At 33.7% G+C, this 14,592-nt stretch overlaps 1 protein-coding gene across 1 annotated transcript in view; it reads left to right on the top strand.

The window, feature by feature from the left end:
- The first annotated feature begins 830 nt into the window (after positions 1–830).
- Positions 831–14,592, top strand: part of LOC118741823 (transcription factor SPT20 homolog) — an 81,391-nt gene continuing 67,629 nt past the window's right edge. The window contains exon 1 of the mRNA XM_036473800.1: positions 831–996. The gene's annotated coding sequence lies outside the window, so the exon portion shown is untranslated. The remainder of the gene's footprint in view (positions 997–14,592) is intronic.

The raw sequence follows: 14,592 nt of genomic DNA, 5'->3' as shown, positions 1-14,592 counted from the left end.
GCGGTTTCTCAACTCGCTTACTCAATGTAATTTAATTACAAAAGCCAACTAAATATTAATGCTGTGTAATAATAGCAGACAGTCAGGCAGTGTAGAGCCAACAACGCTTAGCCAGACAGGCAGCACACGTACATACATACATAGTGTTGGTAGAAAGCGGCACTGGATACAAATTGTAGAGAGTGTAGACTCAGTGCGCGTGGTGTGGTAAAAATATGAGTAAATGGCAGATTCATGCAAATGTCGAATAGCATTCATTTGGATTATTAATGCATGCATTTAGGCGCACACGCTGCACGATAACTAACTAATTAAGATGAAATTAGTTTGTGACGTGTATGTGCATAGAACTTCTCAGGGTTGTGGTTAATAAATTATGGAATTTTAGGACACAACATAAATATTAGACTGGTTACAAAGGGAGTAGCGAAATGTAATGTTAATAGAATCAAGAGTATACGTTTTTACATTTAAAATGTTATTACTCTTATTCAATATTTATCAGAAGGTTTGAACTAATGCAGTGAAGAAATAAGTGGCTAAAAAAGTAATCATAAATATATATATGTATTAATTTAATAATGACTGAAAATTCTAAAATAAAAAATACATTAGGGCAATTCATATAAACGCGAAAATGCCACGTAACCCAGTAAGCCCCATAAAATTACTTAATTTTGTACAGAAAATCGGTTTATTTACGAGGCTTACGCAGTTAAGAGGCATTTACGCGTTTAGATGAATACCCCGATTGTAAATAAAAAAAAAAAATATGAAACAAGCGTGAGTTAAAAAATTCTTCGTTCAATAGTGTGGTTTATATTTTTTAAAATACACTAAAGTTTTAACTACAGTGCGTCGAGAACTGACTAGAAGTAAAAGCGGCTAATTTCTTGCAGTTTAATTTATATCCAATTGATCATCCAAATTTGAGAATAATTGCGAATATACATATAAAGGAAATACATATTAACGTATGCCGCATATGGTTAATAGGTAAGTAGTATAGATACACTTATTAAGTTAATAATCTCTATCTATATGAAATAAATAAAAATTATTGCAGAATTGTATGATTAAAACATTACCATTAACTACATTTAATTAAACCTTTTGTGTTTTTTTTTTTACACTTGCATTCCTCTGCAAATAATCAAGCTACAAACGATGAAAATCGATGGATAAAAAAACAAGTTGTGAATGATCAAAAGGAAATGTGCAATAATCTTTTGTACGTAATAGGAGTAATGTTACCCATACGCCATATCGTACACGGCCATACACTTACCCTACACTTACATGGCGTATGAGTAACATTTTCACCGTTTGAGTGTGAATTTCGTTAGCCAGTGTGTCCAGATAGGACGATTTAGCGCCAATTTGGCGATTTTTTTTTTGATATTTGCGCGTAAAAATTTAAGAAATCACCTTTGGCGATTTTTTTCCCTTTAAGTTAGTTTTATGTGCGCTATCATGTAAATGCGTCGAAATACGTGATAAGTAGGTTATGAAGTTGTAGCTTTAATTTTGATGTGGCAACACTTTTTATTGTTATCGATTTTGTTGTTGAATATCGAACATTTGCCATTTTAAACCACTATTTGTGACAACTGCCGCTGAATGTGAAACTTGTAATTTCATTTGTGGAAATACCAGATCTCGCCTTATTATAGCTTTTATTTTATTTTTAGCGCTGAGCGCTTAAAACCGAATTGTGCGATTAATCAATTAATATGAGTTATAATAAATTTATTAATTGCGCAGTTTGAATTGGGAAATGTGTTAATAAAATTTTTTTTTAAAGTATGCATATTTTTAAAGAAAATCGTTTGTACATCACTATCATATAGTGATTTGTGTATTTATTATTACCCTGATGGCATTATATTCGTTTCTGGTTTTGAAAGCTATACTATACCAAGATCTCAGTTTTTGAATAAGAGATTTTGTAAGTCAATTTCATGAAATTAAAAATTTGGCGATTTTTGGCGATTTTTTTTTCAGAAATGGCTCTTTTCTTTTTAAAGAAATATAGACAAATATATATATATAAATGCTCAGAATGAATAGAAAAGTCGAGTAAGCCATGTCTGTCCGCCCTTCCGTCCGTCCGTCCGTGTACACGATAACTCGAGCAAAAATTTAGATATCTCAACAAAATTTGGTATGTGGTCTGCGCTTTGCCCAATGTAGGTTGGTATTGAAATTGGGCGAAGTCGGACTGTAACTACGTCCACTTCCCATATAACGATACTTACGAAATATGCAACAAATATGATATTTCAGTAAATATTGGTTCAAATTGTTAAAAGTTACTATGTGAAGTAGAATTTTGATAGAATTTAATATTAATATGAAATTTTTGGAAAAGCGGCGAGACCCCGCCAACATATGATGAAATGCTGTATCTCAGTAGCTGCTTCACAAATCCTTACAAACCTCGTTACGAGCCTTGATTGAGATCCAGCTAAGAAATTTGTTTAAAATCTTTGGAATCGGACCATAACCCCGCCTACCTACCTACCATATAACGGTAATTTACAGAGCCACGAAAACTGCGATAAATCAATAACTGCCGAAGCTTAAAATAGATGACTACGACAACCACTTAGCAGAAAATTTGATTAGTAAAAATTTTTTGATAATGGGCGTGGCGCCGCGCTCTTATGACCATAAATGTGTAACTCGGTAACCCTAACCGATTTATCAATTTCTACAAAACTCAGTGCACTTAATAACCTTAGCACCGAAAATCAATTCGTTGAAAATTATTCAAATCAAACTAAAATTGCACCCGCTTCCCGTATAACGGTAAATTTCAGAAAAACTAAAACTCCGATATTTTAGTAACTGAGCACACTAATTTACTCCAAGTTAATAGTTACAACAATCCCCTAACAATAAATAAGACTGCTTTAAAATTTTAGGAATTGGGCGTGGCACCGCCGACTTTATGTCCACAAATGAGTATCTCGGTTACGCCCGAAATTTACTTGTTTTCATTTGAAACTGCGAACTTAAAATGATAATTTCTTGGGAAATTGACCTAATCTCGAGAATCGAATACGTTGTATGGAGCAGTATGTAACTCCCGCAAGGCTGCTGAGTCTAAGTTACTCCTAAACAATTTATTTATATTTGGTTTGCCCAAATTCGAAAAATTTTTATATTCTTATCTAAATTATACTATATTCGCACGCCGTGAATAATATTTGTTAGCCAAAAATTTCTGTTAGAATTAACCGTGGCATTGAAAAATACGAAAATTGTTACAAATTATATTTTGAATCCTTTTGTCACATACAAACTAAATGTGGCACATTTTCTCTAATAAAACCATATTTTCATTCATTAAGTTTAATCTTTGTTTAAGTACCATGGAATTTGTGAAAATTACACACGCACACATAAACACATACATACGTATGTAAATATGTATATAATTCCCATTCACTTCATATGCTCGTTTGTATTAGAAACATGTTGTCAAAAAAGTTTGGTGGCTTGTTTCTCTATTTATGTGAATTAACATACGGATTTATTTTAATCTGTTGTACAAAAATAGTTTGCTAAATTAATTTGGAACTTTTGACTTTACTTAAGCTTGAAATAACCAAAACATTAAACGGACGGTATGCAATGTATCCTCTACAGACTTAATAACTTTAAGCTGTATTGAAGTAATTAAAACTAAAATTAAAATTTTATTTCTCCAATTAACTTTTTTATGTCTACTAGAATTCACATAAGCTTTCGCTACTTTGAACCATCAAATTTAGTAATAATTTTGGCTTCGGGGATTCTGCTGCACGAATAGTAAGGAGTTACCTAGAGGGTAGGACTCAACGTATAAGGGTACCGAATTTTCTGGTCTTAAATCTTTGTGTATTGGTATTCTCCAAGTCTCAATACAGGCACTCCCACTTTCAGCTGACAGTTTTAACAACTACAAATACACAGAGAAAATATGACCAACAACGAGCACCAAGAAGATTGTCTTTATGAAAAGTTTCTAGCCTAAGAGGTAAAAAGAAAAAAACTCAAAAAATTCCATTCCAAATTATTGATCTTATGTGGAAATTCTTATTAATATTGTTAATAGGAATATATTTTGAAAATCATAGTGAAAATCCACTTAAGTGCATCTGTAGAAAAATTTTAAATTTATGCCTTCTTGAGTTCTATGAAAAGTACTTCTTAATTTTATATGATGTCTTCTAGAATTCCTCTTCAATTAATATTATGAAATAGAATATTGTTGGTAAGGCGACCACCATTGCACTGTCGGTAGAGCTGTAAACTGTCATCCATAGGTTCTGGGTTCGAGGAAAAGAACCCAGAAAACGCCTTTCGTTTCGGTATAGGCACTATGTTCAGATTTTGTGGTTGTAATTTTTTGAGCATTATATGCTTTTTCCAGGTAAGTCTTCTATCTAGTGTCATCCCAAGGTATTTGACACTATCTTTTTGCGCTAGAGCCTTGCTGTTTATTTCTAGTGGTGGGCAAGTTTCTTTCTTCAAAGCAAATGTTGTCTGAACACACTTGCTTTCGTTAACCTTTACCCTCCAAGAACCTAGCCATAGCTCTAACTTTTTCGAATATTCTTGCAGCTTGCAAGAAGCCTCTTTAGAGTCTGAACTATTGCTTAGGATAGCTGTGTCATCAGCAAACGTTGAAATGGTTAGACTGTCACCACTTTGCAAATCACGAGTGTATATTACGTAAAATATGGGTCCTAGAACACTACCTTGAGGGACACCTTCATTTATAGGCTGACTTTCCGTTGAAATGGTTAGACTGTCACCAGTTTGCAAATCACGAGTGTATATTTCGTAAAATATGGGTCCTAGAACACTGCCTTGAGGGACACCTTCATTTATAGGCTGACTTTCCGTTCTAAAGGAATTCTGCCTGACTCTGAAGTTTCTCCCCAGCAGAAAGCTTTCCACAATTACGAGCGTATTTGCAAAGAGTGAAACCTTAAGTTGGTGTATAAGGCCATGATGCCAGACTTTGTCAAAAGCTTGAGGGATGTCTAGAAATACATCGATGCAGTATCGCTTCCCTTCGAAGGCTTTTCTAATACAAGAAACAATTCTATGAACTTGTTCTACAGTGCCATGTTTTTCACGAAAACCAAACTGGTGTGGTGGTGTTATTTGTTAATGAAGGTGCATTTATCCTTTTCAAAACGATGCATTTTCAATTTCTCTAGCCTCCGTTATGAAAATATGACTCTTCATAAAAAGTGGACTCAGCAGCTTTTCACTCTAAGCTAACGATATGTAAAAATAGTTTTAGTTTTTATAATTTTATAATTATTTTTGTACTAAGTATATGTAAAATAATCTTTAGATTTTATGTTACTAGTTAGTTTATTTAAAATTGAAAACTGAAGATAGGTGTGCGTAAATATGTATGTTTCACTTCAAAGAAAACTTTAATTTGCGACCAGCTACACTGGTGTAAATTTTTCTTGTAAACAAACAAAATCCTTGAGTAAAAGAATGAATGACATTAAGAAAAGCATTGCCAGAAATGAAATTACTGAAGTAAGATGAGAAAATTTCTGTAGCAAAAACAAAAGGACAAAAAACAAACGAACTTAATAAACAAAATGAAGTTAAAAGCGCAAAGGGAAATAAACGCTGACAGACATTCAAAGCAAAATAACTGTTTACTTACACAAAGTAACAATAAAATCAAATAAATTCTGGCGCATACATATTTGCTGATGGGCAGCTTGACAAGCTTGACGACAGCAGACAAGACAGCAACAAATAATGAAGCAAAGTGAAATGCTTAAGGCGCATTGTTTGTTGGTGTGCCAGGCGACATTGTTTGGTGGTGGTCGCTGGTATGGAGAAGTGCCTTATGAATGGTTGGTCGCGCTGTTCGGAAATAATTGTGGTACATAACCATTTGTATGTATTTATATATATACTTTAGTATGCAGAAGATAATATTGCTTAAGTTGCATATTAAGTTGGCTGTAGTTCGGTATGCAAGCGAATGTGCTTTGCTGCTCAGCGAATGACGCGCTGGCAATGAACAACGCACTGGCGAGTGGTGAATGGTGAAAGAAGTTGCCACTTTATATTTGCAATGCGGCTTTTTTGTGTCAACTGTCCGTTAAGCTGATGGAAATATATGTTATGTGCTATTGTTTTGCTCAAGGATTTCGGGAAATGAAAATATATGTATGCAAGTATTTTTGCTGAAATAAAATGATTTTATTCATGTACAAATTCATATGAAAATGGAAAAAATCGCGGATATAAAAAATTAATAATAATAGTAATAGACAATAGTATTGAACTACAGTTTTACTCCAACTCCGAACGACGATTGTATTTTTATGAGAAGCTGCTTCTAATGGCAGAAATGCGGTCGGAGGTTTGCCATTGCCTGCCGAGGGATGACCGCTATTGGAAAAAACTTTTTCTTTTTTTTGGTTTTTGACGATAGTCGGAAACTGGGCTCGATCCCAGGTCCTGCGAAATGGTAGTGCGTACTTCTCAAAATAAAAGCTACAACAGCAAATATTTTTTTTTACAAATTATGTAATTTTTTACAATACGTACGTTACGTATATAGAGCCCCAGCCGCCTAAAAAAGTATATATTTTTCAAAAATTCATCCAAAAGATAATTAGAAATGTGTCGCTTACGTTAACAATGTATAACTCTTGTAATAGACATTGGTGTTTTTTTTTTTTTTTTTAATTTCCCTAGTAGTCCGTGATCACGTTGTTGGTTGTCTTGCGGTAGTAGTGCTTGCACAGTTTGAATTGTATGGGAGCAACTTGGGAGCCAACTTCAAAATCCTCCACAATGTGGTTTGCAACACTCTGACGCACAGCTTCCAAGTTGTCTTTAGTGCTGATATTTTGATGAGGACCTCATCCAGTACGTTCTGCCACTAAATCCCGTTCATCAGAAAGGTCGAGCAAATTCCTAATCATGAAGGCTTTGGGAACTGCTCTTGAATTAAAGTAATGGCGATTAATTTCGCTGCGTCGCAACAATTGATCGTTGACAAAGATAGAGAAATTCGATCATTTTAATACGTTGTTGCATACTGTAAACATCCATTTAAAATTTCCAGGAATTTGATTATAACCTGCAAAAAGAAAAATACAAATAAATTAAAAAATAAAGAAGTTATTCGTGTTTAACATTGGTTGGTCTTATTTGGCCCACCTTGTATAACCTTTGCAAAAATTATTTCCAATACTTTAAATAAATAAAAAGTTATTTTAATTTAGAAGTATCAAGGAAAATATCATTATTTAATTTGCTGAAATGTGGGATTATAATTTCATAATCACTTTAAAGACATTTTTTTTAGCAACGATGCGATTTGTTCAGTAGATCGATAATTAGCTACGGTAAACAAATTTGATTGTCCAATTATTTTTAAAAATATACTCAGACCTTTTTGACACATAATAGGTGGTTTTGCAGCTGCAGTTCCATTTGAAGATAATACTAAAAAGAACAATTAAAAAATTAGCAAAAACTGAAATGTATAATGTATGTAAGTATAAAAAAAAACCTAATCTCTTCGTATTAAAAAGCATATTCCTAAAGGAAGCTTTTGCACTCATATAAGTTGATATTTTTCAGGCGTGCTTACACTTTCGAAGTCACTTAATTTAATTGCAACAATGCAAATGTCAATGAATAAAATAAAAGCATTGCAGGAAAACTCTTAAAAGCAAATCAACACCTCCTTTGTGTAACGTAAGTGCACATGTTCATACCCAGTGGGAAAATGGGAATGCATTACCCATTTCGGCTAAAAAAAGATTAGCAACTACGATTGAACGAAAAGATTGATCGCAATGTAAGCGATGCTGTAGCCGAATGAGCGCGTGTTCGACTGCCGTGTTGTTGGTCACGGGCTCAAAATATGTGCAATGGATTTTATTTTGTTTTTTTTTTTTATTTTTTAATTATATTTATAGTTTCGTAAAGCGGCATGCGACACATTACTTTCGTACGACAATGCTCGTGAGAAATTCTTGCATCTTTTCGTGCATAGGTTATAGGGGCTATCCATTACTTTTTGCATCCTTAAGCATTACCTTTTCCCATTAGGTACATACATGTGTATGTATATGTATGTGAATTCAAAAAACACAAATGTAAAAGTTGTCTGTTCCCAGTGGGAACAAATGTTGGGAAGAAAATGTTTGAGAATGCAAAAATTAATGGATAGGTTATAGGGGCTACCTATGCACGAAAGGATGCAAGAATTTCTCTACAGCGTTGTCGTTCGAAAGTAAGTGTCGCATGCCGCTTTACGAAACTATAAATAGGATTAAAAAATAAAAAATAAAAATAGTGAAGTTTATGCCACAGGTTTTGAGCTCGTGACCAGCAACACGGCAGTCGAACACGCATCCATTCGGCTACAGCAGCTATTGAAATAACGTGAGAAAAAGACAGAAACTTGAGTTAGTTCTAAAACTTTTTGTTTAATTTGTGGCATCAAAAATACACTGCATCCGCTCGCTTACATTGCGTTGAATCTTTTCTTTCAACCGTAGTTGTTAATCTGTGCTTGGTAGAAAAGGGTAACGCATTCACATTTTCCCACTGGGTTCTTCTCTGAGATTTTTACGCAACGCCGTATATATGTATATGTATATGTGAATATGAATGTGCGAATGGATGTAAGGTTGTGCATCTAGTATTCTTGATTTCATTAACACTTGTCGAGTGTTGTTAAAAGAATTATTTCCTGTTTGTTGTTGCTGCTGCTAAATGCATTACGTGAATTTTTATTTGACGTGTATTTTTCTCATATTTCTTTTTGATTCACTGTGCTTGTCTTAAGACGGTCCGAGTAAGCAAAATATTTTGAATTTCTAGTAAAACAGCAGTCGGTTATTTAATTTTGAAATCCGTTAATTAACTGTGTTTCAAATCGAATGCCATGTAAAATTACGACATTGGTTAGAGGACTTTGAACTAAACCAGAGGTTTTCAAACTTTATCCTCTCGTAGATTACTCTAAAATTTTCACTGGTTTTCGTGGACCCCATGCTGCTATATTTCTGCGTGTAAAGTTCGGAGTGGAAGGTGGCATGGAAAGTCGGATGAATATTGAGACGAAAGCACTGAGTTATAATAAAAATAAATTAAATTGAAGACCACTCTTTAGTTTTTAATTCACAAAAGAATCTTGAATCGCGTTGTAGGTTGGAGGAATATGAAAATTGTATTCCTCAGTGAGGAATTTTTTGAGCCAAGAAATCTGAAAACAAGTCTCCTAAAGCTTCAAAACACCGTTTCTAAAGCTCAATACTGCCCTTTTTCACCGAAATACAACCTGCCAAAAATTACCGAAAATTTTGAGATATCTATTCCATCCTTGAATTTTTTTGAGTACGTTTTTAGCTGTGTACAAGCTATCATTTTAGTTCTTTACTATTTATACTACTATAATTAGATACATTTTTGTGGACATCCATACCCACTTTGAACTTGTGAACCCCAAATTTTTGCACCCAACCTAGACCACGTCGAGTCTACTATGAACCACTGGCGGACCACCTGGATCATTGGGGAATCATGCACTAATCAAAAAAGTAAATAGTAAAGGTTTGCTTCTTCAAACAAACCATAAATTTTGGGTATGTATCTTCGCTTAATTCTCCTCCTTCGTTTTCTGGATTGCATTGGAAATAAATTTTTGATAATTAGCAATATTATTATCTAACCTCAATAAGAATAATTTCAGAAAAATGTTGCAAACCTTGGAGGCTCCACCAAACTAACATTTTGCACTGGGATGCAGATGGCTCGGAAATGCCTAAAGATATTGAATATAACAGAGATAGGCCGCTCTGAATGGAATGAAGGCTATGACTTACAAGGTGGTCTACATTAAAACTAAAATTTGATGAGAGTTAACTGGAGTCAATCCCACTATATACCCGGTGGTTTAGCATACAACCATCTGTGTACTTAATTATTGACCCTGAGTCTAGGTCTGTGTCACCTTCCCATTTGCTCACCTCTGAGATTTGTATGGACTATTCGCAGTTTAGTCGGAGTATAGGAATGGTAAAAGTAATTTCCATAAATTACTCGGAAGAGTTTCCATGGCCTTCGCATGTTCGACTCTATGATCTCTCCACGGGTGGATTGCATTGCCTTTAACATATTAATACATAAATTTTGTTTAATACACTCAAATTAAAGTGAAACATTTTTCATCCGACGGCTTTTTGCGGGACTTGTGGAATCGATGCCACCTTAAAAATAATGATCGCCGTCGTTTTTAAAAATACTTATTTATTTTAATTTGGTACTGCAAGAAAAATTTAAAAATGTTTGCAAATATTTCGAATCACAGACTCTGTAAGCAAAATGAAGTGTCATTGTTCTCAGGCTTTCTAAAACTCTGAACAAATTTTCATTTGTAATCTTCCACGATTATATTCCATATCAGTACGTAACATAAGCCACTGAAGCTGAAAATTTAGCAAAATTGTTGTTCATTTCTTTTAATTTCAAGTCGACCATACCACCGGAAAAATCGCATTGTTCAAGGATAAGCTTTAGCAACAAAAAAAAGTAAATAAGTAAATTAGTATTTAGCTAAATGGAAGGAAAATGCCAACTTCCGACAACAGCTGTATTTTATTTCCTCTTCCAACTTCCTACCATTTGAAGCTGCTGTGTGTTGTTTCTCACTGCCTATCTTAGCGGCAATCTTTATGCGCGCTGTTAAACGAAGGTGTTTATCTTAAAAGACCATCGTGACAGCAAGAAGAAAGTTCTACAAAATCTCTTTTTATTTACCGGCTTATTTACGCAATTTGCTTGTAATCAAGTGTAGGCGCCTTCGAGTGAGGATAAGTAGAAGCGGAGCTTGGTGCAGGAGCAGGAGGAGGAGGATTCTTTTATGAGCCTAAATGTAGCAAAATGAAAGTACAAATACACAAATATATTTAAAAAAAAAGAAAGAATTTACTTTAATTTGTTTGCAGAAAATAAAATAATGATGAGAAATAAACATGCATACAGTGTTGCGTGTTCTTAAATTAAGAAATAAATATTCACTTATGAGCGAACACTCATGTGGTCTCACATATGTACATACATACGTAACATATACGTATATACTTAAATTTGTATATACACCATACATGAACTTGTTCTGTTTTAACAAATTCTAAACGTTTTCGGTTTAGTACTTAATTCAGTAGCTTGAGAGTTAAGAGAGAAAATAAGAAAAGATAAGAAATTTCTTTGTTGAGATGATATTTTTTTGTTATTATTTTGAGCCATCAACTCTCTGGTATGCGTACTATACATACATATGTATGTACAAGTATTAGAGCTTAGATTCTTAGAAATCCTGCTACAATTACTTGCAGCAAGAACTGAGTTGATTTTCTAAAATTAAATGTAAACAATCTCCGACAAAATTTGCTAAATTAAATAATAATAATAAGTGAAACTTCTTTAGCGGCGGTTGGTGGGTTGGAAGTAAATTGGCAAATTCAACGGAAATTGTGCAACGGAAATTGTGCAACGGAAATTGTGCAATGGAAATGATGCAACGGAAATGGTTAGGGCTGAAACATGTGGGCAATGGTGAAGGGGAATATGTAGATGAAGAAAATTATAAACATAAAAGTAAAAACAAAGATAAATATAAAGAAAAAGATCAGGATGAGGATACTGATAAAAGTAGAGATGAAGATAGAGGAAGAAATATTAAAATAAAAGTGATTCCAGAGAAAAGGATATAGATAAGGACACAAAGGCTCGATCTGGGAACTATTTTGGGATTTTAGAGATTTACGGGATTCTCGGGACTTATAATAATAATAAAAGATATTTTTATCGGTTTTGTTATCGATATTCGTATCGATTTTGTTATCTATTTTGTAACCGATTTTGCAATCGATTTTTTTTAATGATTTTCTTATCCATATTTTTTATAAATATTGTTATTGTTTTTTTTAACAATGCTCTTATCGATTTTGTTATCGATATTTTTGACGAATTTGTTATCGATATTTTTTTAAATTTTGTTGTCGATTATTTACCGATTTTGTTATCGATATTTTTATCGATTTTCTAATCGATTTTGCTATCAATATTACTATCGATTTGGCTATCGAAACTTTTATAGAATTTGTTGGATGTTACTATCGATTTTGTTATCGATAGAGTATAAAGATAAAAATGAAGAGAAAGGAAAACAGAATAACATAAATGTAATTAGAACAAGATAGAAGTAGGAATCCCGATAGAAAAAATACAATAAATATAACCTTAAGCAAAAGCAGATTTATGTATGTACATATATTGGTTATGAGACGAAATAGATATGTAACATAAGTTTCACTTCTCTAGTGTGGCCCACGCGCACTTACTTTTTTTTTTTTTAATTGCATGCTAGGGCTGCTAGCTCTATCCAAATTTTTTGAATATACGGATCATGCGGTTTACTCGAATATATTCGTCGGATAACAAAATTAACGGTTACTAACCAGATAACCGAATATGAACCGGTTATCCGGATAAATAATAAATGGATATTTACCGAATATCCCGATATTAAAATTAACGTATAATAACCAGATATCATTCAACTTGTGTACAATTCAATTAATTTCAGAGAGGTGGCAACCCTCTTCAAAAAATCCCAAACAAAAGTATTTTGGTACACAATTCAATTAGCTAATTACCTTAATTCAAGTTGAATTTAATTTTTAAAACATGTGGCAAGCATCCTTTATGTACCATAGAAATAAAGCCTTTTAGAAACCATCTCGATTGATGCGCATCTTTTACCAATTCATTTATCACACTCAGTATAAGAATTTGAATTTTTAATAGGTGGCAACCCTCTTTAAACAAGTGAAAAATATTCTATATGATCAAAAAAGATATTCTTAAAAGACTCTCTAGTTTGACACCCTTCACTCTAATATGTCATATAAATTTTGTATAAATTAATTACATACGCTAGACTTTTCAAACAAGTGGCAACCCTCTCCAAAAAATTTTTGAGTTAATACTTTCTTAAAGGTCAATCATAATACCGTTCTAGTTACAATACTTTTCACGCATGAATTGCTCAAAATTAATATAACCGAGTTCAAGTTTTATATTCTATAGCCAGAATACCATAACTACTGTTTCTCGTACAAAACAAAGTACAGCGAACTCCCACATGCATATGTCGCCCATGATCTACTCCTCGAGAAATTTTTCAACCGGAGGATCTTCGTGGACGCCATTGGTCAAACACGCCTACCCGCACCCTGAATAAATACCAGCTCATTGCACATCAGCTGACGGAAGCTAGAGCGTGAATTCTCCAATGGAGTCCCCAAAAAATTAAATGGTAAAAGGCCCACCGTTTCATCGGCTAACCAGCACATCTCTTTGTCTCTGTGTAATTCCTACCCTCTCTGTCTCTATCGCCACTCTCAACCAGGTCTCTCGCTCTTCCGCTACGATCCTAGGAAATTCGGAATAAGAAATTGCTCGAGTTAAAATTATTTTTAATTAAAAAAATTTAATCTAATATTTTAAAGGTTATCTAGCTTTAAATGCACAAACAACGCAGATACAAATGTACGTAGTATAAATATATGGCTCTTTATTTACACCCACATTCAAAACTAAGTTAGCACGTGGTTGAAGCGAACTGTACAAAAAGCTACACGTGCAGAAGTGAACGCATTTACGAACGTATGTACGTATGTATGTACAAATAATGCTCATAATTGTGTGACTGTGGGACTGCGTTCAGTGCGTGGATAGCCAAACTTCATTAAAATGCAGTGAACATATCCAATTTGAAAACAAAAGCGAAACTTTAAGGAAAGTTGCACGCAAGCGCTCACATTGAGATATCAACTTTAAACAGGTAACTACTATGTATATACAGTGTGCTTCGTAAATTTCCTTTCGACAAATATGAACAAAAAGCTGACAGAAAGAGTTGAAAATATAAAAACAGAAAAACAAATTTTAAAAATAGAATAAAAAAAGGGTAATTCACAACTTTTAATTACCTATTCATAGCTTAGAGCTTTCTTACAGACAAAATTGCTGAGTGGTAAATTATATATGTATTTGGTGTAGCTTGTGGCGTTGTGCCTCTGTTAGTTAGCCATATTTAGCACTAAAATTGCAGGCGGCAACGCTGCCAAATATCACATTTATTTCCGCCTATTTTCTCGCTGACGTGTGTGTATTTATGGCACTCCAAAGAGAGATGTCAAAATATCAAGTATTTCTGCTAAAGGATATGTGTGCATGCACATTAGACTGAGTTGGTACCCATACAAAAAAAAGTTTGCTTAATTTGAGAGGATTTTGTGAACCCAGAAATATAAAAGTTGAATAGATGTTTCTTTAACATACAAAGTGCGAAGATGAAGATGAAGATGGAGATGAAGATGAAGATGAAGATGAAGACGAAGATGAAGATGAAGATAAAGATGAAGATGAAGATGAAGATGCAGAAGCAGATGAAGATGAAGATGAAGATGAAGATGATGGTGAAGATGGAGATGAAGATAAAGATGAAGATGAAGATGAAGATGA

This window comes from Rhagoletis pomonella, unplaced genomic scaffold (genome assembly GCF_013731165.1).
Source record: "Rhagoletis pomonella isolate Grant_MI unplaced genomic scaffold, Rhpom_1.0 Rhpom_scaffold_00001, whole genome shotgun sequence".
Taxonomy (NCBI): Eukaryota; Metazoa; Arthropoda; class Insecta; order Diptera; family Tephritidae; genus Rhagoletis; species Rhagoletis pomonella.
The sequence above is the reverse complement of the archived record's forward strand: the minus strand, read 5'-3'. Positions and strand labels throughout refer to the sequence as shown.